The following is a 23,284-nucleotide window of genomic DNA, read 5'->3' on the forward strand; positions in this document are numbered from 1 at the left end:
GCTAGACTTTTGTGGTTAATCTCTCTCTTCTGTACTGTTACAGGTATCTTGCCTATGTTTGTACCATTAGACTAAGAGGTACATCCCAGGAACCAGATGAAATCTTTGTGTACATTTAGGAGGAACATAATCAATATGACTCTATTACCACAAGGTTTCTTTGGAAGATCTTTCTTATGAAGGTAATCTTTATTTTTTAGTCATTTTTTATTTTATTCCACACTAGTAGAAACCAAAAAATAATTAAAAGAGTAATAAACTTCAGAGGTAAACTTAATATCTGTAATACGTTAAACATAGGGCCTCCAATCCTTACTGGAAATCTTGTAAATCTTGTAAATTCGTATTCATATCTCCTCCTGCTAGTTTTCCATTTACAACTCTGACCTATTTGACATGTTTGTAAATACCCACATAATACTGAAGTGCAATGCACATCACCATTGTAATGACAAATATTACTACTGCTGCTACACTACTAATATTATCAAAACGATCTTTACAGGACAGATATCTATTCCCCTCTCTTGGTTAAAGCTTTTCTGTCTAGGATCTAAAAAGGCTCTTCAGTTTTGTAGTGACTGTTTTGTTTCAAAGTAACAGACATCTCTAACCTATTTTATAATTGATCTAATTATGTGACGTCTACGTGTTTTAAAATTTAAGAGTAATGGTCATGCAAGCCTATAATATATTTAAAATGACCCTGTTAATTTACACTTATTTTCATTACATGGTGTTCCCAGGTATTTGTGGAGTTCTTATTAGTTCTTCTCATTTTGGGGTTTTCATTGTGTTTCTGTTTGATTGCTTGTTTGGTTTTGTCGTTGTTGTTGTTGTTATTATTATTATTTTTTTTTTAATTTTTATTTTAATTTTTATTTTTATTTTGGTTTGGTTTGTTGCTGCTTGGGTTTTTTTTTGGCTTGGTAGTATATGTATATTCTCCTGTGTTCTAATTAACACATTTTTTTAATGAAAACTCTTCCATCTCTTCCAGTAGGTCAAAAGATTAGGAGTCCTCAGGTGATGTAAGAAAACTATCACAATTATACTAGAAGCCTGTAGCGATTTATAACACACTTTTAGAAGCACTATGAAGTTGTTTGGATTCCTGTGAATTTAAGTTGTCTCCTGTATGGATTGACATTTTCTTGGAGTCTTTACCTTCACTTTTCTTCGATGGCATCAAATAAAAAGCATCTGAGCCAAAAAGCTGTGCTGGAGATCTCTGCAAAAACAGTAAATACCAAAACAGATATTATAACTACTATTTCAATCTTATCTGGTCATTTTTATAACTTCAACTTACAGCTCAAGAGAAATACAGAAATGTGTATTGGACATAGGATGACATTTAAGAGATGTGAAGGATGGGCTTGAAGAAAAACTTAAATTAACAGAGTTTGAAAATCTTGGTAGACTTCACCAATACAACTTTAAACTTTAATTGCTGATGTTCACTGATCCTGGATAGGTTTAATTATGAGTATATTCTTATCTACCTAGAGTTAAAACATACATAGACATAAATATCCTTTAAAAATATGCTTTTAGAGCACTTAAATAAATATTTCTAAGTATCTGGACTTCAATATCATTTAAAAAAATCTTCCAAAAAATGGGAGGAGCATAGCTCCTTTTTTTCCCTTTTATACTATTTTTTTCAGACATTGGTGGTTGTCATTAAAAAGTTTATATGCTTATGATTATGTTTATGATTGGAAGCAGAACTGTTAGTATGATCTTTTTAAAGTGAAATATGAGCCTCTAAATTAAGTTTTTTAAAATAATTTATAGAATTGGTTGCTTTTACTCATTTGGGCTGGAGGACAGGTGTTACAGTTAATACTGAGTGTAAACATTTACCAAAATATAAATGCTCAACTAACACTTGTGTGCTGGTTTGACTGACAATGAGTTAATTTTCTTCATGCAGATAGAAACCTTTCTTTTCCATAGCTAGCACAGTCATTATTTCGACTTAGTTTGAGAACAAGAAGATAACACCCTGGGACAAACTTAATGTTTTTAATTGCTCTGGTCTGAGAGCCAAGGACATTCTAAGCTCTGCCCACAGGTGTGAGGCATCAAGGAAGGGGGGCAGAGATGGGGCACAGCTTGACTGACATCCAGACTGATCAGTAAGAGTATTCCATCCCAGTAGCATCATTCTTCATATTTAAGGAGAGTTGGAAGCTTCTGGTCTCTTTCTCAGGATCTTTTTGCTCTTGGAGACCTATTTGGGGGAGTTCTGTTTGGGATGTTTAGTTCAGGCTTTTTGCCATCCTGCCATTTTGCAGAGGCCTATGGGCCTTTCTGCCTTATTTCTCTTTTCTCTCTCCAGAATCGGCTGCTGGGACCAGGTACTGCTTCCTGGGACTGGCTGCTTGGTGCAGATGGAGTTTGTGAGGAATTACATTGAGTATCTTTTATTTTGTATTCTATTTGTATTTTATATTTATATTTACTAGTAGTGTATTAGTATTTTGTTATTTTATTAAGCTGTGTTTATCTCAATCCAAGTTTCTCCCTTCCCTTTCAATTGTCTCCCCTATTTGTGGGGGGGAGCAGGATGAGCAAGCAGCTGTCGTGGTTATATTGCTAGCTTGGGTTAAACCTCAACAACTTGAAAAATTTTGGTCTTAATAAAAATCTAGGCATTACTTTTGGGTTAAAATTCTAATTCACCTAACTAACGTGCATTCCAAAAAATACACTTGCTTGAGTTTTACAAGTTAAGATTACAAGATTTGTTCAGTGTGTGAGTGCTTTGAGTGTGTAATAAAGAACACTGACTCACACTGTTTTGAAAAGAAAATCACAAGAAAGGCTTTCTCTAAATGCCCATTGGAAATGTCTGTCCTACACTGTCGATTTCATTATAGTGTTAGAAACACTTTTGCCCTCAGTACTTCTTCAAGTCCTGGTTCTTAATTGTTGTTATTTGGCAGCGTGAAATATTGATGACATTGGTCAAAAAGATTGACAGCTGCATGAATTGTTATTAACCAGCCTGTTGGTTGTGGCTTAAAGTTCAATAAATACCAAGATGCAGCATAAGCCTCAGGGAGCCTCTTTCTTTTCTGAACAACTGGAAATTAACTATTTGATGTCTTTATAAGCCATCTGACTTTTTCCCATCATCTCCCCAAATATTTTTTATGACACACAAAAAAAGAGTCTGATTTGGCAATGCTTATTTCTCCATCCAACTATTCTCTCCTAACTGGGGATCATGACCCCTTCCTGACCCTGAAGGAGATAATGGCCAGATGATTTCTGAAGTGAGTCAGGAATAACTTTTGCAGTACTGATACATGAGAATATTTTTCAGCCTCCACACACAAGGGCTGAACTGCTGTTACAGTGTTTGGTTGTACATACACACATCCATAAAATAAGTTGTTGAAGAGACTTATTAATCAGCTATCAAGCTGGAGAGAAAATCTTTAACGATACACAAATTTGTAACAATACAGCCTTAAGGGTTTTTTGCTTGTTTGCTTTTTTCAATGGTGCTGTGTACGTTCCCTTTTCAAAATGTGCACATCTGTTATCTCAATCTTAAATCCTGGTTGAATTAATCTTTTCAGAGAAAATATGCTATTTTTCCTGCCTACAAGCACACTCACATTTTTACCACCTGTTTTTCTGCTTGTTCAGATACAACAGACATAAGCCCCCTTCCACACTCATGACTTATCTAGCTCAATTCCCTGAACGTTTTTGCTATTCAGTAGTCTTTATTATTATTACTTGTGATATGACATATCTTCTTTTAATCTTTGATCTAAACAAGGTAGTTTTAGTAACAGGAAGTATTGGTTAAAATGTCTCAATCTCTCATTTAGTCAGGAGGGATAGATGGGAAAAATATCTTGTGGAGTGAATACATGATAAATTATGTCCATCAGGGAAAAATATAAATACTGTGTGCATATATATATACATATACACACACTATATTTACATACTTTTATTGATGTATTCTGAAGCTTCATCCTTTCAGACGTACTTAAATCAATCATCACTTTGAATTTGTATAAATTATTCAGATGAGCACAATAGCATTCCATGATTTTTAATCGCTATCACTAGTCAAGCAGGGTTTGACTGACCGAAATAGTGATGACCTCCTTAACCTGTATTTAACACATCACATGTGGGTAATACAACATATGAAACATTGTGCGTAGGTTAAAGATGAAACTTGGAGGCAGCAGCACATTGAAGCATGCAGTAGTTTTGACATTTTGGGTCACTGATGTATTTTTTTATTTGTTGTGAAGGGAGTTGTGTCACTCATGGGTTATTTAGTCTCCTGGGAGATTTTTCTATTAGTTGCTTTGCCGTGGTGGTAAGGATGGATATTTATTGTACACTGATAATGTCAGAAAATTAACTTTTTCATTGAGATTTATTTGAACAATCTCTCTCCATGCCATAATCACATTTTTCAAATATTTTGAAGAAGTAAAAGTCTAATCCACTTTTACAGTCTCTCTATTAAGTTATACCAAGGCAAGGTTTTATTTCCTGTGATATCAATCTCTTATTATTCTGTGAACATTTTGAATTCCCTCTTATGTTGCAAGAGTTAGTGTTTCCCCAAACTTTACTGTACACAGTAGCATACAGTAAAGGAACTAATAATATGTTTTGCAACTGCAAAATTAAATAACTTTATGTACAGCTTTCAAAATGTTTTATTATTTGAGTATCCTTTTGGTAAAACAAGCAAATGTAATTATATGCTAAAAAGTATTGATAAGTTACCTGTTTAACCAATGGTTACAATCTTCCTGTCTTTGTTCTCAGTGTCTGTATCAATAGAACCTACTGCATTTCAACACTGACATTTAATCAATGCATGTAAATCATCTTGGAGGCCTATTATTCTTCTATTCATGAATCTTGTCATGCAGAATACAAGCACGTAGGAGAATTTATATACAAAATTTTTGCAGTTGGGGTCAAAAAGTGGTCTGTGTAGTGTTCTGCTCTTAAAATTCCAAACTGTTTCTAACAAATAGCATGTGATATACCACAATGTGTCTGAATAAAATCATAAGATTACTGAATTAAAATTGTATCAGAATTTTAGTTAATGGATTTTTGTGAGCAGCTGGTTGGATACCCGTCCTATTGACTGCGTGAAACATATCTTCTGTTTACTAGCTTCCAAGGTGGATAAAGATGAAAATAAAGACATACGTATCTTCTGTACGGAAAGACTGAACTTTTAAAATCAAATGCTTTGGTTATAAAATGTACAGTTTTATCATGTTTGTCTATGGCAACAAATCAGTCTAAATAATTTCCAGTCAGACAATGGCATCTTAACATTTTCAAGTTATTATGCCACCAGAATTTTGCCGTGCTGGTCTTTGCAAACCTTTATAGCCCATTGAAATTGAAAAATGTATTTATATTCAGGCCAATATTTGGAGGGAGAATGACTGAAAGCATCAGGGAAAATACTGAACAACCAACGACAACACAGTAGACGGACATATGTTGGTACCAGCTTTATACATATGCAAGTCTCCTCTATATTCCACCATCTTGAAATAGTGTTCTATTTGTGAAGCATCAATTTGTCAAAATAAGTAATGTTATGATGCTGTGTCTCAAGACCTGTCGCATAGAAACTGCCTAAGACAAACAATTTTGGCCCACCAGTTAGGTGGGCTGGCATCCTACTGGGAGCAGAACCCAGAACTTGAAGGTGGCCTGATACCAACAGAGCAGATGTAGCAAGACATGCAGGGCAGATGGAGCAACACGCTGCTCACCTGCATCCCAAGTAACTTCCTGCATTGAATACTAACTATGGCAACCCACAGAAGAAATCTGGGAAAAGCAAACAGGAAATCTGCCAAAGAGATGGATTCTCTGTCCTTGATCAGCAGCCAGAGTTCACCATTCCCTTTTTTCGTTTTCTCCAGTTTCCATTATTGAGACATTCAATGCAAAATTTCATATTGAGGCTTTTTAAGCATTTAATGTAAACAAGTTTGAACAATTTGTTTCATCTATCTATTTAAATGTAAATACCTTCAATCTTTTATAAAAAATGGTTTGTAATACAAATAGAAAATGAGTAACTCAAAAATCTTCTTTATTATTATGTCAAATTGACATTTTCATAGAAAATTTCAATTTTAAGAACGTTTTTCTGTCAAAGAACATTTCCCAACTTTTAGTTGTCAAACACTTTTGCCATACGAAATTTTAGGTATTCAACTACTTGAAATTTTAGATATTAAATTTCAGTTATTAAATTATTTTTAAACTGAGAAAAGATAATATAGATAATGTTAATATACTATAATTTTACTCAATGGATATGAGCAGCATGCATTAAGTTTTCTGTTGTTCTGGTCTATAAACAATGAAAATTCAGTTGCAGAGGGGCGGGCACTCTTGATTGTTAGACAGAAGCAAATAAAAGGCACCAGAATACGTGCATAATAAAGTAACCAAAACATGGAGTTCTAAATTATTCTAAACTTTTGAATGTGGGTGCACAGGTCACTGCTTTGCATTTCAACAGGTGCAGATACGGTAACTGTTTTACAAAAAGTCTTAGTTTAGTGCAGTGTAATTACTAATTCTTTAATATAAAATGTCAGCTTGCTATCTACCAGGGAGAACCGTGTATCTTATGTTTCTTTGCCCTGTCTTTGCCAAAAGTAAATTGTAACAAGAATCTTGCCTCAATTCCTATATTCTATTTTATAGTAGTTCAGTGAGAAAATGCAGGCTTAGTGTTAGACATAGGGAGTCCTACAGAGTCTCAGAGCCAATTTATACACTCCCCTGTCAACCTGCTGTCCCCAGACATACCACTTAACTGCATGGAGGAGGGAGAGAGAGACGCTCTGAGTTTTGCTGTACCCTTTTCATCTGCTGGAGGCCTTGGCAACAGAGGCTCCCAGCACTGAGAAATTAGCTTCGAGTTTTTCCCAGTGGCACTGAAGCTTGGACCCATTCTGCACGGTGCAGAATGAAGAAAGAGTAAATTTAGACTATAGGAAACTGTGACTTCCTTGCAGGGGATCTGTTTCAGGACATCTAAGCTCAGGTTGTTATTCAGTGTGAGGAAAAGATTGTGAGGCAGGGAGAAGAAAGGGTAAAACAGACTAAATAAATAGGAGACCAAAATGGAAAGGAATTATATAGTCAGGCGATAAGGTCTTTGCTAATTCAGAGCCTATGTGACCTTTAAGACAGACTGACTCGACTGGTTGCCTGAACAACTTTCCACCCTGCAGTCCTGAGTCCAGTTACATGTCTAGTAGCTCATTTAAAACAAACCTGCCATGCCACCAGCTTCTGAAGCCGGTGTGCATTCTGGCTGAACAGAGCGTGCCTTCGAGGCACCCTTGACAGTGACCTCCTTTTCAAGCAGGTCAAAATAGTTACCTGCCCAAGAGGCACTGTCTTATTGATTCATCTGCCTCTGAACAGATGTACCAGATATCTGCTTGAGAAGCACCTGCTTTTCAAGCACTGAAAATTGAACAGATATTCACTATACCTGGGAAGTAGTCAGCCATGTATGATGACTTTAGCTTCCAGCAGGTATAAGCATGTGAATCTCTATGAGGGACAACGTATACAAAGAATCTGCTCCTTGTGGGGGTCTAAGGCAATTATTTGAGATATTTTTACAAACTGTGCCCTCTGGGCATATCAGGCACCTGCCCACTCACATGCCTGTTGTGTTTTCAGACGTGGAATGTTTTTTGCTGTACTTTTATATGTATTAAAGTGGTACTATTGAATATATACACACATGAAATTTCATCTCTAGAAAAACAAATCATTCCTGTTATTTTGCTGATACTTTGCCCTTTGGAATTCAAAGATTGTGTGATGATGCTAGTGAAAGGATTTACCAACTTCAAAGCTAGAACAGATGTATCCAACTCTTCAGAAGAATCTGGATCTCGGTCAAAGGCAAGACTTTGAGAAAAAAGTGAAAGCATCGAATTACAGTGTATGAACTGTATTATCTATAGTAGCACTCATTCTAAATCAAAGCCCGAATTTTGCCTTGGGAATGTTGAGAGCAGATAGCAGAGATGTAAGTGTCTGCAACTGTCTTGACATGGAGGATAAAGTCAGAGGGTCAACTATTGAAAGTGGACACAGCAGAAAACCCAAAAGAAATGTCATGCTTTCCCTAACAAAAGAGGCTGAGGTTCTGAAGTTTGAGCTACTTTCTTTTAGCAGATTATACATTTCATGAGGGCCAAAATTGGTTGTATCTGCAAATAAAGAGTCTGAGTGACCTGAGAATTCCTTTATAGGAGTTAAGAATAAGTCTTCGGTGAACTGCAGCTGAGGGATTCAGTGTTTTGTCATCTGGCTTTTAATAGTCCTGATGAAAGAAAAAAAATGACAAAGTCAAGCTAGACTTCTGCTCTGATTTTCTGATCTTCCACTAAGATGTAGTCAGCTCACATTCACACAAGGCAGGTCTCAGAACAGAGAAGCCACAACTAGATGTGTCGCCCATTTTTCTATGGCCCTGAGCACAGAAAGGACAACCTGATCCTAAGCCCTTTATAAACTGCCAAAAATAGCTGGCAGCTTGATCCCTTTTATCCTTGGTTTTTATTTTCTCCTATGACAAAGGGCAAATAAAAGATTGTCACACAAATTTATATATGGGCTTTATGTAAAATGACCACATGAAATCTATGAACCAAAGCTTCTTTTGGCAACTGGTGACTTGCCATTTCTTTTCTTGTTTGTACAACCCAACATGTGCAAGGTGATTTATGGAAGCCCTTTCTTAAGACATAAAATGAGGACTTGTTGAAAAGTGCAATTTCCGTATAGTAGAGGTCAAAGCATAAAGTGGATTGAATGAAATAGAAGCTTCTCATTTATAATCAGTTTTAATCACATCCAAAACTCTAAATCAGATTAAACCATGTTTCCCTCCACCCCACATTAACATGTTTTAAACAGCAGGGTTTTGGTCACACAGCTGTATGCTGTATAAGAAAGGACATGCTTCTGACATAAAGAAGGTCATTCATTAATACCAGTGATTGCAAGGGACAGGGTCAGCAATTTTTTTTGTTGGGAATATCAGAGACAAGAGGACACACTGAAATATCTTTGTTGCAGAAAGTAAATGGAATATGCCCAACCATCAAATGCTTTACTACTCCTCCCATGACTGTTTTCTTGCGACAAGTCTACACAGCCTGGCATAAAGGGAGCAAACCATTTTGAGCAGAAGGATATGAAATAAACTTGTTCCTCTAGGAACAGAAAATATCTTTGTGTCTATTCAGCTGGTTTAGCATTCTCTGTTGCTGCAGTTTTCATGGCCTCATTCTAGAAAGGAACACCAAATCGAAGAAAAGCCTTTTAATGTCAGCACAGGTAAAAAGTAAAAAAATTGAATCTTACCCATGTTTATCATGGAAATTTTTTTTTTTTTTTCTTTTTTTTACCTCTGCTTTTACAAAATCAGCCGTTCTGCAATGAAGCAGGTAGTGCTTAACATATGTTCAGCGTGTTGGCATGCAAATCTTTTTATTGTTTCTGCAGAGCAAGTGTTCCTGGATCTGACAGAGTCAATCTACTTGATTACAGAGGGGTGGTTTGGGACTACGGTGAAATCCATGCCCTGTGATTTGCCCTGTAGTTCTAATTACAGTACGGTACTGTACTGTAAAAATTTACAAATCGCAATTCAGTTCCACTAAAATACAAAAAGTAAAAGGTCTGTAGTGGGTGTATAGTCATTATTGTTCATCTTCAATCAAAGTGCTGACACAAATAGGTGTTTCAGTGCCCATGCAAGTAGGTGAGATGACAGTAAGTTAAATGCAGAAAGAATCCACTTAGCATAACTATTGAAGGAATCATATTCAATAATTCAATATTCAATTATTTTCCAGCTGGTTTATCTACTGCGGACTTTAAGATTTCTTTCTGCAAGTTTGGTAGGAATTTGTGAATGAAAGATAAGGCATAAAAACTGTATGGAAATTGAAAAAAATGTCTGTCTTAATTTTTAGAAAGGTCTTTATAACTGTATAGCAAAACAATTGTCATGATAAATGAAGGTAATTGTCACTACTACTTTAGGGGCTCAGCTATCTGTCAGACAGAAGAGAACAAAGCTTGCTCTGCTCCAAATGCAGGAGAAAACCTAAATAGGGGGATGCAAAAAGCAGATCTTACAAAGCTATGAAGCCAATCTGAAATTTCTGTTCAGTCATCTCGAACTATTTGACTGAAATACTACTTGCAGAGGGGCAAAATGGCACAACAGTAATATAAGCCTTCCTGGGCTCTTGTTCTTCCCATTTGCACAATAAGGTATTGTTTCCAATCAATTATAGATGAACATCAGAAGAATTCAACAAAGTACTTCAACTTGACATTCCTAAGAGAAAAAATCTTCAAAAATATAAATTTCCTTGAATAAAATTTCAGTATTTGAGAGACTATGTTTTCTGTCAGAAGTGAAATACCATGTTCTGTGTAGCAGTAAAAATTATCTGTCTCTGAACATGCAATCCAAAATTTCTTCCATCTCGTTGTCTTTGAATATTTCCCTATGAAGCTTTTAAAACCAATAAAGGTGTTCTGATTGTAACATTGTTATATCTGTCAGGTTTACAAATTTTGGATGTATATCTCTATCAACACACTCTGATTAGTTAGAGGCTGTTTTAAATTTTGCAATTTAGACCTATCTTTACAAGAATGTCAATTTATGTTGCAATAAATACACTAGCGAATGTAAGCTGCATCACTTTTCCTCTATTGAGATTTTAAAACCCTGCAGGCACAATTTAGATGAAATCATTACTCCAACAAATTAAAAATTAAGTATTGTTCATGGCACTCCAAAATAGGTTATGAAATTTCAAACTGGTTTCAAAGCAGTACTTAACTAATAATGGATATTGCACAGTACTTCTCTTAACATCAGTGACTTTGGGAGTCGGTGTTTAAAATAGTTGTTTTTACTAAATGGAAAATGAAATTAGTTAATCAATTGGTAGTTTTTATTAAAATAATGTGAATGGAAGTGTAGTTAAACAAAATAACATTGCCATGCCCCTTTCAGAATTGTTATTTAGTGCTAGATGTCGTAATTGTTACCAATAAAAACTGCTGCAGGAACTTACATTTCCTTTAACACATCATCTCATTTGTGATGGACAGCTTGCCTTTGCATTTAGAAAATTAAGGTGACAGGGACAAATCTCTTCTTCCTTCCACTTTGTCTGCTCAACAGAAAGGAAGAATTTAGTCTTTTTTGCTTTCATCCAGACTCATGGTCCAATAAGCATACCTGAGAACAAGCATGTCATGCATGCATTCAAGGAACAGAGGGATCCAGATATCAAGAGGGCTTTGGCACTTTACCTCTTCTGTAAATCAAACTTAATCTTCTACAAGTCATTGAATGCATCTGTCAAGTATCACATGCTGCTGATAAAATACAAATATTTCAGACTGAAATGCTTACTACAAAATCCATGTTAGCTGGAGATCCTGAAAATAGTTAGTCAGTATATTTTCAACTTTCACAGAACATTTTTCCTATTTATTATTCAAACAGTCTTCAAGAATTTTCCAGTGGGAGTCTCTTGAAGAAATAAGAATGAGTAAATATCCTGTATAATTATTTTATTAGGGTAATTTTATTAAAGTAATAAAAAACCAACGCAATCTAGAAACTTCAGTTCAAAATCTCTCATGTTACAAGTCTATCTATGTGTTTTGCCTTGTGGTCTAGAACAATACATATCTTTGCAGGAATTATGCACTCTTTGTATCTAAATGTGAGAGTATCACCAGACTTCGTATAGGACTTGTTGTACTGATCAATGTCAAAATAATGAAAACATAACAGAATCAATGCCTTGTCCTTCCTAAAGGACTCTCTTGTTTGTGACAGTGTTTTCAGGCGTATTTATTCTACCTTATCTGGAAGTCTCTGTTGAGAGTCAGGAAAAGCGTTTGTCAGAAGTAATTTATTACCATTAACTAAGTAAATGCGATAACAAGCAAAAGTATCTGTGGATGTTCACAAATTCTCACTGGCATTTTGATTGCAGTAAGCTTTGGTGCTTTTCAGCTGTTATTCTGTGAACATTGGCTTACAATGTTAGAGGCAGTTTTTATTTATATGCTTTGAGAACTGAAAGGGTATATCTATCTTCAAACAAGAATATTTATGATCTTGTCACACGGGACTAATGGCTCTGATGAGTGATTGGTGGCCGTTATGTTCAAACTCTGCCTTTACAAGTATACAGAGTGTGTAGGATATCTAATATGGTACACACCATCTGCTTGTGCTCAGACAGATTTTAAAAAAATTCATAAGGGAAGACCATTAAACCCTTCATGTACAGAATTGGCCACATAAAAATTAAAAAGTCTGGGCTGTGGTCTCATCTCCTTTGTGTCCTCTATATTTATTTAATAAGTCCACAAAACTGGATTCAGGTACCACATGTCCACTCTTTACAGAAGATACTCTGCAGGGAATTAAAATGGGAGTTGCAGAATTAAATTTCTTCAGACTAAGGAAAGCACTGGACTGAATCCTCCTACATCCTTGCTCAATACTCTAACAATGAGACAGAGGAATGAGAGTGAACTGTTTACTATGTTTTTAATGTAACAACTCATTGCCATGTGTATTTTTATACAGTTCTGAACATAAATCAAGAGATGCACAGATAGACAAATAAATAAATATATCAACTGGTGTGAAGAGAACATTTTGTCCAAATGGAACAGGATGGGGTTTTTTGTGTGTTTGTTTATTTTGTGGGGGAATGTTTAGTTTTAATCATTTTTTTTTTTGGTAATTTTGCTAGTAAAACTTCTCAATCAAAAACATCACTTATGCACAATTTATATCATGAGGTGTCTGAAAAAAAAATGATCAAACCATAGTATAGTAGTAATCAATTTTTTCCTAGCTGCTGTGACAAAAATATCAGAAGAAAATTATTGCTAAGCATATCACTTTAGAAAAGCACATGTACGAATAAAACTGATTTTCATTACCTTCTCAACAATGCATGTTCTCGTTTTAAAAATCTCCACTAATGATACTAATGTGCAGGATAGACAAATTCCAATAAAATTGCAAATGATCACATCTTTAGTAAATAAAATTACTTAAATACTTACTCAAAATCCTTTTTAGACATTATTATATAAATGTTAGAAGACTTTTAGATTCTCCTTTGGTATTTGTCTGGGATCATCAATGTCTGGCAAAAGATTTTGTTTTATGAGCACGCCTGTCTCAGATTTATTTGTTTCCTTCATGCTTTACAAGTGGCTTAGTGGGCACACACTGAGTAGGTTTTACCTCTGTGGCATTGTGGTATTGACACAGACACAAAAAATGCCATACTGACCTCGATGGAGGAGGATTGTGACTTGCTATACAACCTTTCAAGCGTAAGAAAAACTACAGCCCAGTCACAGCACAGACTGCCCTCAGGTCTTGCTTCTAATTGTTGGTATTTCCACTAAAAATGGTGGCCCCAGATTGTTTCACAATGGCAGGAGGTGTCAGGCAGCAGGAAAAATGATAACAGATGCCTTCCACAATCTCCTTTACTTGAAGTTTAGCATCATGATAGGTTTCCCTCACCACAGCATTATAAATCTGTTCTGCTGCAGTCCTTTTGTTACTTCAATTTGTTCAGTGCCAGGGACTCAGGACTCAGCTCAGTGCTTGATTTCTCCTCAGGAAAGCCATGTGTGAAAAGTTTTCTCCCTGCATACATAAACGCCGTGGCTTCAATGTGTAAGCATATACATTCACTGCCACAGCATGTCCTTACAGTGGGGCACGAAATTCAGTGACAGACACTCGGGCTATTTCTTTTCCAGATCTGCCCCACCAACGGTCCGTGCTGGCATGATTTTTATTCCTCTGTACAATTTTGCCTAGGTGAGGCTTCTTCTAGTCCTCAGTACAGAGGAAATAGGGATGCTGGTTGCATAGACTCACTTTTTCTCATTTGATGTTCATTAGTGTTGTACATCACATACAAGAAAGAGATAAACACGATGATGGACAGAAAAGAATTAAACATTTTTAACTTTGTTGCATTACATCCAATGCAGCATTCACATAGATGTTACAGTATCTGTAGTAAAGTAAAATGTTATCTGATGTTACATGCAAGTTTTTCCTAGGCCTTTGTTTGTAATAGCTATGTGATATGTTCAAAGTATCCAGCAAATGCCTACTTTGGGTAAATATCTTGAAACTAATCCTAAATTAGTCCAAGAATCAGAAACAGTATACATACATCGATGTTACATTGTGCCAAACTAGCTCATCCTATCAAAAGGCAGAGATAATTAGCTCAGAAGTGGCATCATGCTGGTGTAATCAGAATGCCTTTGAGATCTGGGACTTTCATCTCTGCAGGGCTTCAGTGTGTGCAGATAGAATTACCTGTACATATGGCAGAAAGTCCAGGATCCCCAGCATGTTTTTGACGTAGGACCACAGTGACTTTGTGGCAAAACTAGGATGCAAAATTGAAATACAGAGCACTGTTTAGGAGCTTAGCAATTTTCCTAGTGAAATCCCACAAACAGGCAAGAAATAAAATTGGAAGGAAAAATCAGTGTTACGACTATCAAAGTACTGCAATGTCATTAATGTAACTTAGGTCTGTGCTCCTCAATCCTGACTTAACTTTCTACTTCAGCCTCCTCTCCTCTCCTCTCCTCTCCTCTCCTCTCCTCTCCTCTCCTCTCCTCTCCTCTCCTCTCCTCTCCTCTCCTCTCCTCTCCTCTGTCACAAATTATTAGAGAATATCTGGCTTTTTCTCAGCACACAGGTCTTTGTTTATGAATACCCATTAAGTCCGGTTATTGTTCTGGACACGCTGCAATGGGCCTGTGTGAAAGGAAGCACTTTGCCCTAAGCAGCCCAAGGCTTCAAATTTATGCCAGTTTGGACAAATATTGCCACAAAAGACCAGCGTCAGTTATGAAAAATATTCATGGGACACGAGACCCATTAATCTTTTCCATGCTTTGTGTTTCTTTCCGTTGCTTCAGGAAGAAAGTCCTATAAGGTGGGTAGTGCAAGAATTGTTTCTGAAATCATCCCTGAACAAAACAGAGTCCTAACCAACATTTGTTTCCACCTTGTTTCTTTTTAACCTGCTTTTCCTTTTTTCTCAAGGTGGAAGAACCTGAAAGTTTTAAGAGTGAGCTAAGAAGCAACTATACTTTTAGAGTCTGTTACAGCTCAATATTGTGACAGACTGTAAAGAAACAGATGAGGAAGCCAGCAAAGAAAAGAAAAAGCAGAAGAAGGAAGAGTGGGAGCAATTTAAAAAGCCAAAATGCAGACAGACTAGAAGGACATGTGGAAAGGATGACTGGCATTTGACACAGCTTACAGCTTGGGCATACAGAGGCCATATTTCACTGCTTCTGTTCACTTGTTTGTCAAAAGGGCATTACATCCTTCCAAAAGATCTATGCCTTCCTAACAGTTTAAATATATATTCCATTTAAAATGCCACTTATACTTTGTATTTGCTTGTGTAATGCATTTTTTTTATTCTCATGCTTCCTGTGTTCGTCTGTTTGTTTGTGGGGGTTTTTGGCTTCTTTATTCCAGCTGTTAGTTATCTAATGTGCAGTGAAATATCTTCAGTTTGCTATTTATTTCACTGACATCCTATTATAAAGTTCTACCTAAGTACCTAAGTTCTGGTTTGTCTCTTTTTTAGAATAGGGAATGCTGGCAGCATAACACTGAGCACAACATATCCAGCGACATCAGAACAGAATATGATTCTGGAGTCTGGTTAAATGGTAGTCCTGGCGACTTCCTCCTTATGAATTTATGGTTATTTTGCTCTGTTTTTGTTTTATTGCAGACCGTTAATGCCTCTTGTGGTTTGGATATCAAGAGTTAATAAAAGAAAGGATGAAAATGAAAAGTAGTGTCTCTTCATCAGAATAAAGAACAAAGGACATTTAACTCCAAATACAAAAGATAGCATATGTTTTCCAGTAGTTCAGAAGAGTGGAATCTAAATCTTTATCAACATTAGCAAGGTCATACATTTCAAATTAGTGATCTTGTTCTCTTTAATGGGTTATTTTCACCTTTGAAAAACTCTTTCTTCTCTAAATTTTTTAATCAACTTATCAAGATACGGATCATTTTAGCCTCGTCCATGTATAGAGTTTATATCTATGTACAAAGTTTGTATCAGTGTGCTTTTTAAACTTTTCCATGTACAATGGCTTAACTTGTACATTTCAAAAATGTTTGCAAATATGAACTTGACGATTTCAGTTTTAAAACATTTTTTGTTTGATCATTTTAAGTTGAGTTGAGATCCTTACAGGTATTGCCTCTGATTTTAAGCACTCTTGATCTCATCCTCTGTGCATCTTTGCCTTTTTAAAAATGACAGTGTATTCTCAAATATTTTACAAGCTTAGGCAATATTATTCTAGTTTGATCAGAAACAGGGAAAACAGCCTATTGTGGAATGTGGTTCAAGCTGATGCAATCAAGTTAGTTTTTACACTGGAACGTCTAGTAAAATGTGTTTTCTAATGTGTTTATATATATGTGATTTCATTTTGTGTCAATGCTTTCACTTAAATTTGATTTTTTTTTTGTTGTTTAAAACCTGAGAAATGGTACTATGTGCCACAAAAATTAGTTTTGTTGCTACGAACTTTATCAAAACTGAACTGCTACAGAAGCTAAATATCCACTTTTGATCAGTTAATGAAAGCTGGGACACAAACCACTTGTGTATTTCAGGATGAAATAAAGAATATTAATAGCATATAGAAATAGCTGAAGCCTTCAGTGTATAGAGATCAGATAGGAAATCAGATGACCTGAGCTCCATTCTTTACTTCCTTTTATTATAGTGGAAAAATCAGTATTTGGTTTTATTTCCTAGCAATAGAGTACTAATGTTTACTTGCCATAATAAAATATTTTTGCATTGTGAATGAGGAGTGTTGTATAAATGCTACGTACAAATAAGTATTTACTCTTTGTCTGCAGTGATTCAATTTGTTAATCTCTGAAACACTGTCTCCTATAACACAGAAGATAGAAATATATTGTGTATCAGGCAGCCAAATTTTATTAGACAGGGAGATATGGTTTCCTCTGCTTATATAAATCATACTTCCAGATGGGTCTTTCTCTTTTCAAACATGCAGGTACCCCAGTTAATGACAAATTAAAACCACCGGATACTCATTTTCTTTCTGCTAGAGTCCTGAAAGCTCCAGAAAAAGTGTTTCAAGCTTTATACTCTACTTTGTAGGAGCAGTAAATTGAACTACACTCTCCTTCTGTTAGTAATGTATTACACTTCATACTGTCTTTCATATTTCCTTACAAACAGTCTTGATAGGAAATCTCACAAGGTTGAAAACTTAATGGTCTGTGAAGGAAAAAAGAAAAAAATGTACAGAAGGCATCAGGGATGTATGCTTTCCTTTTCTCATACAATGATATGTTCAATAAAATTCAAAGAAAGTTCACTATAGACTAGGTCACGTATATTTTTTCAATCACTATAAAGTTTCCAGCTGATGGTCCTTCTTGGATTTCCCTGTGCTGGGTAATGACAGCAATTGCCTCCACCCATCCATTCTGCATTTAGATAAGAGGTGCCATCCCCTCACAGAAGCACCACAAATGGCAGTTTGTCCATTCCTCAGCCATCAAAGGTTGCAATCTGACAGATAAAATTAAAATGCTGTTGATTTCAGTTAGTGTTAACACAACGGGCTGTGATGCGTGTGACTCAGAGTCCTAGTATGATGAAGCTCTTGTAAGTCTCAGCTGGCAGAGATCCTATTTTATACAGCTTGGAACTCAATCCTGAAAATGTTAAATTTAGCTATTTTCATGTCAGTTTTACTGAGTAGCTTAATTGGAAAAAGCATGAAATCTTTCTCCCATGAAGCATGCTTTCTTTACATTCGTTTAATATTCTCCCTTCTGCACAGAAGTAAACTTATCTGCACTATGCACCCAGCAGTGCTTATGAATGGCAGAAAACATAGCACTGACATCAGGCACAAGAAGTCCATATTGTTGGAAACGCCATAGGTCATCAAAACTACAGTATTTCCCTGCCAACTCCCTGTGAAATCCCTACTTGCTTTCTTATCATCATCTGTCTTCTTCAGATATTCTCAAGTGAGATACTGAGGTCTTTAAACCAACTGCATGCACACAAGCTATTTTAAAGAGGAACAGGAAATTCTGCTTACAAACAGGTTCCTGCTTATGCTAGAGCCATAGAAAAGCCCTTTCCTCCTTCCCTTGTGAATATTCTGCTATTCGAGCTGAATAAATTGTGTTATTTTCATTCCACCTACTGCTTAGAATACCATGGTGTTGAAAAGAGCTTACCTGGGTGTACACCAATGCGCTGGCTATATTCTTGAATTTCTGGAGTACAAAAATACGGAATTCATCAGAAGCACTTAACGAAGCTTCACTTACCTTAGATCTTATTGATGGCCTGAAAAGCCTACTCTTTAACATTTTGTGTCAAGCTTCAGTGCAGAAATACAGGAGGAAGGAGAATGTATTACACAGTATTTTATTTCTTATTTATAACTTTAGAGACTTAAGGTTTGACCTTCAGTTGACCCTGAAGTTGACTTACGGTAGAAAATTATTCAGTAACATGAAATGGGCAGCAGAGACTGGGCATCTGAAATTAACAAAAAAGCGATGTTCTGTTGAGCTCTTCGGTCTGACTTCTTAAATCCTACCTCACATACTCCTTAGTGTATTTATAAACTGTCTCCAGTAACGGATTATCTCGCTAGTGCAAAAAATTTATTTATTCATTTAAATAGCATATTCATTTTAGCATATTTATAGGACTTCTCGCTATACACCAAAGTGTAATCATAACTGTATATGCATAATAATCCAATAAAAATATAGAGTTTATCATTTGACTAAGATAACCATTGCTCAAGGATAATATTCATTAGGTATCTTAAACACCTGGCTTGCCAACAAATCCATCATTTGTATATTGGTCCCCTGAAGGTCACTTGCTTATAAAACTAAGACCTTGTGCAGTACAGAGGCATTTTATAACAAGTATTCAATACAAACCCAAGGAACTTGAATTTCACATTTTAATTTTGAATGCAGCTTTCATAAAACTTACCTAAGATATGCCCTGTGAACAGAAATTACAAAGCCACCTGAAACAAAAGTATTGTCCTAAAGGTCCTCTAAATATTGTTCTAAAAGTCTTCTAAATATCATCCTCAAGGTCTGAAAGCAAATCAAACTTGTTTATTGATTCCCTTTTCAAGACAGCTCCACCACTGGGGGTCCTCCACGGAGATGGTTTCATGAGCATTTTTAAACTATATGACGCTGAACACAAGTCCTGAGAAACCTAGAAAATTTCTGCAGTTACAGCAGAACAGAAAGATGAAATATTTTTCTGTTGTAGACCTCCTAGGAGTACAAAATTCATTAATGCAAACTTTATAGTCAATAGTAAATAGATAGCTAATATAAAATGTCAGTGCAGAATTACAAGAGACAGATCCTGCTTGCTGTCTACTTTTTGAACTACTCATGCTCTGTTCTTCTCTTCTCCCTTCTTATTAAAAGTTCTTTTAATAGCTGCAGAGGGCAATGACACTCTCACATCCTTGGGGTCTACAGCTGCTTCATTTCAAATTCTCCAGCAAAGAAATTCTTAACCATTCTCTTCCAGCTGCTTTTATTCTTCTTTGTTATGCTAATGCTCTATGAAAAGATGTCATGGAGGACCAAAGAATTCTGTGCATACAATTTATACTAAAAATAATTTTGATTTAAACTTGAAGTTTAAAGTAACTTTCTATTTTCATTAATGTGCAAAATTAAGAGTGAGAACAGCTATGTGACTGCATGCGGAAGTATGAGGACAATGTGAAGAAAGACCAGTGTGGTGCTTCTGTTTCAACTATGGCGGAACCTTTTATCTAAAAACAGGCAAACACATTTATTTGAATATAACAGGAATGTGAAACCATTTCCTTAAACCAGTGAAGCATATTTTATAAGATTATAAATTTACTAATCCTAGGCCAGGGGCAGGGGGTGGGGGGAAAGAAATCTCTTATCCTGTAGAGAAATGTGGTATGGAAGATAATAGGATAAATGAAAATAAGTCCTACAGATGGCTAAATGTTCCCATATGTCGCTTACATGCTGTATTGCAGTGGTATGTCAGGCAATGTAGGGGCTCCAATTCAAAAAAGAGTAAAAGATCTCTATTTCTTGAGCCACAGAAGCCAGAATTTTCCTTTCCATGTTTTGAAATATTACATGGAAATATCTAGCTACATCAGAAATAAAGAAATTACTACAGGTTATTGTCATTATAGATTATTTCTACTGAATAACATGGGGAGAGTTTAATCATTGAAAGCTGAACCTTACATGTAACTATCACATGGAACATATTAATCACATTCAATCTTTCTTTTTTTCTTGAAAACTAGTGGTGAACTTCAAAAGCCTTCAAACAAAAGAAGAAAATATGATGAGGAAGGTGATGTGGTGAGATATCATCTGAATCCTAACAGTGGTCAGAATGTTTGTCTTCTGAATGTTGAAGGAGGAGGAAGGAAATGAAAGAGTTGGACAATAACTGCTAAGATATATTGAAATGAAAGTATTGTGGCAATAAAATATCTTGGCTATTGAACAAGTCAGTGGTGAGTGTTGGCTGCAGTATTTCTGTTATGAGGAAATGTGCAACGTCGACAAAGGAAGTTCACAGTGAAGCTCATCTAATCTCTGCAAAAGCTCAGAAGTTGCCACCATTCAAGCACCATAGCTACTTGAACATTGCTATAAAAGCCAGACTTCACTATCTGAAAGCTGTTAAATGCAGATCTCTCTGGAACTCAGTCACTGTGACAGTCATGTGAAGACTCAGTCCTTCCATAAATATCACATTGAACCCGCAGTGTTAAGTTGTAAGTTAAATTTGATACCACAAAGATGCAATAAAAAAGTCCAGCTCTGAAATCTTGTCTGTAAAACAGATATTTTATATGCTTTAGGAGAATGAGGTCAGTAACAAACGTATAATAAGCATTTGGATGATTACATTATTTTTGCATAATAAGCATAAGGCTATCAAAAATCGCCTGAAGTCAGGGGACCACCTAGCTTCACATTTAGAAAGAATTTTGACATGAAAATAATGTGGCACAGGATAAGCTAATAAAAAAAAGTAATATATGTGCAGTTTAATCAGTGTGATACCCTAGGCAATAACAGCCTATTATCTTCATCTCTGTAAATATCAGAAGACTATTTTAAACTAAACTGTAGTTCAGATAAGTGAGAATAAAATTAATTTAAAAATGCTATACATATTTATTTGATAACATCATCCATATCCACATAAACTTCTGTGTCTGCAAAATCTTGCAGATATATGTTAATAAATCACAAATATTAGGAAGATCATTAATAAAGAAATTTGGACTACAGCATTCTTAACTATTCTCCAAATATGATCATAGCACAATATGAAATGTGGAGTTTTCTCTAAAGGTCTTCCCCAAAATATTCTTTGATCTAACAGGTTTTGTCTGGCATCTGTCTTCTGGGGACTTGTCCAAACCAAATCTACAAACCATTTAGGGGTCTCTCCCCAATAGTTGTATTCTGCTAAATTATCTGTTAAATATGACATAAAATCAACATTTGGGGAGAGATGTAACTGGTGAAGATATGCTAAACTTCATTGAATGTTCTCTGGCCAAGATTCAGTTTGATTCAGACAGTGACAGAAAAAAAAAATTAATAAACTCGTTGTCTGGCATCCATTATTGCAAACTATGAAATTCACATATTTTGTCTCTATTCTGTAAGCTTAGTTTTTTCACAGAGTTTAGTTACTCTGGTTCTTTTATTTATTTTAGCTTTGTTACTACCAAATGCTATCTGTCTCTAGATGATCTAGAAAAACTGTGAATTCTGAATGTATAGGGAATTTGATAATCATTATTTTCATAGTCGTGACTTGAATGAATTAAGGAAGATTGGCTGCTAATTTTACAGTCATTTTTACATCTTTCATCTTGCTAATCTGTGTCTATGTAACTGCTGGCACTAGTTTCAGTTAGTAAGCAATTTTTTTTCTTTTTCTTTTTCCTTTCAGATTTTTCTACTTGATGTGCAAAAATGATTTAGCATCTCCATGACTGTTTGAGTGTCAGAAAAGGATTGATTATACTTTGATTTCTATTTCAAGTTATGTCCCTACAGTTGGATTTTTCTCCCATTTCGACAGATTATTATTCAAGAAAGGGTTCATCTTGAAATAAAATAGTGAGTGCCAGAACATGGGATTCTGACTTGCAGGTTCTGCTGGATCCTGCAACAGCATTTCAGGAGGTTGTGGAAGGCATTAGCCTGCCCCACACCTCTCCTCAAAGTTATCAATTGGTGGCATTAGCAGAAGGGAATGACATTTGTCCTTCAGGCACTCATTTCAAACCACTTCACTGCTGATTTTTTATCATTAAGTGGGCTGGAAGAGGAAGGAGAAGACAGGCTCATATTTACTAGTACTGACTGCAGAGGGAGGAGGACATGGCAGGATGACGGGATCAGCCTCTTCTAGAATGTTGTGGTTTAACCCCAGCTGGCAATGAAGCTCTACACAGCTGCTCACTCACTCCCTTTGTGTTGAAATGGGGGAGAGAATCGGAAGAGCAAAAGTCAGAAACCTCATGTGTTGAGATAAAGACAGTCTAATAGGTAAAGCAAAAGTCACGTAAACAAGCAAAGCAAAACAAGGGATTCATTGACTACTTCCATTGGTAGGCAGGTGTTCAACCACCTCCAGGAAAGCTGGACTCAATCACGCTTAATGGTGACTTGGGAAGGCAAACACCATCACTCCGACTGTCCTCCCCTTCCTTTTTCTTCCCCAGCTTTATATGATGAGCACAACGTCATATAGTATGGAATATCCTTTTGGTCAGTTGGGGTCAGCTGTCCCAGCCATGTCTCCTCCCAAATTCCTGTGCACCTACTCATTGGTGGAGTGGAGTGAGAAGCCCTTAACTGTGTAAGCACTGCTCAGAATTAACTAAAACATCCCTGTGTTATCAACGCTGTTTCCAGCTCAAGTCCAAAACATAGTCTCATACTAGCTACTGTGAAGAAAATCAACTCTATCTCAGCCAA

The sequence above is a fragment of the Caloenas nicobarica genome, chromosome 2 (assembly GCF_036013445.1).
Source record: "Caloenas nicobarica isolate bCalNic1 chromosome 2, bCalNic1.hap1, whole genome shotgun sequence".
In the NCBI taxonomy this organism is placed as follows: domain Eukaryota; kingdom Metazoa; phylum Chordata; class Aves; order Columbiformes; family Columbidae; genus Caloenas; species Caloenas nicobarica.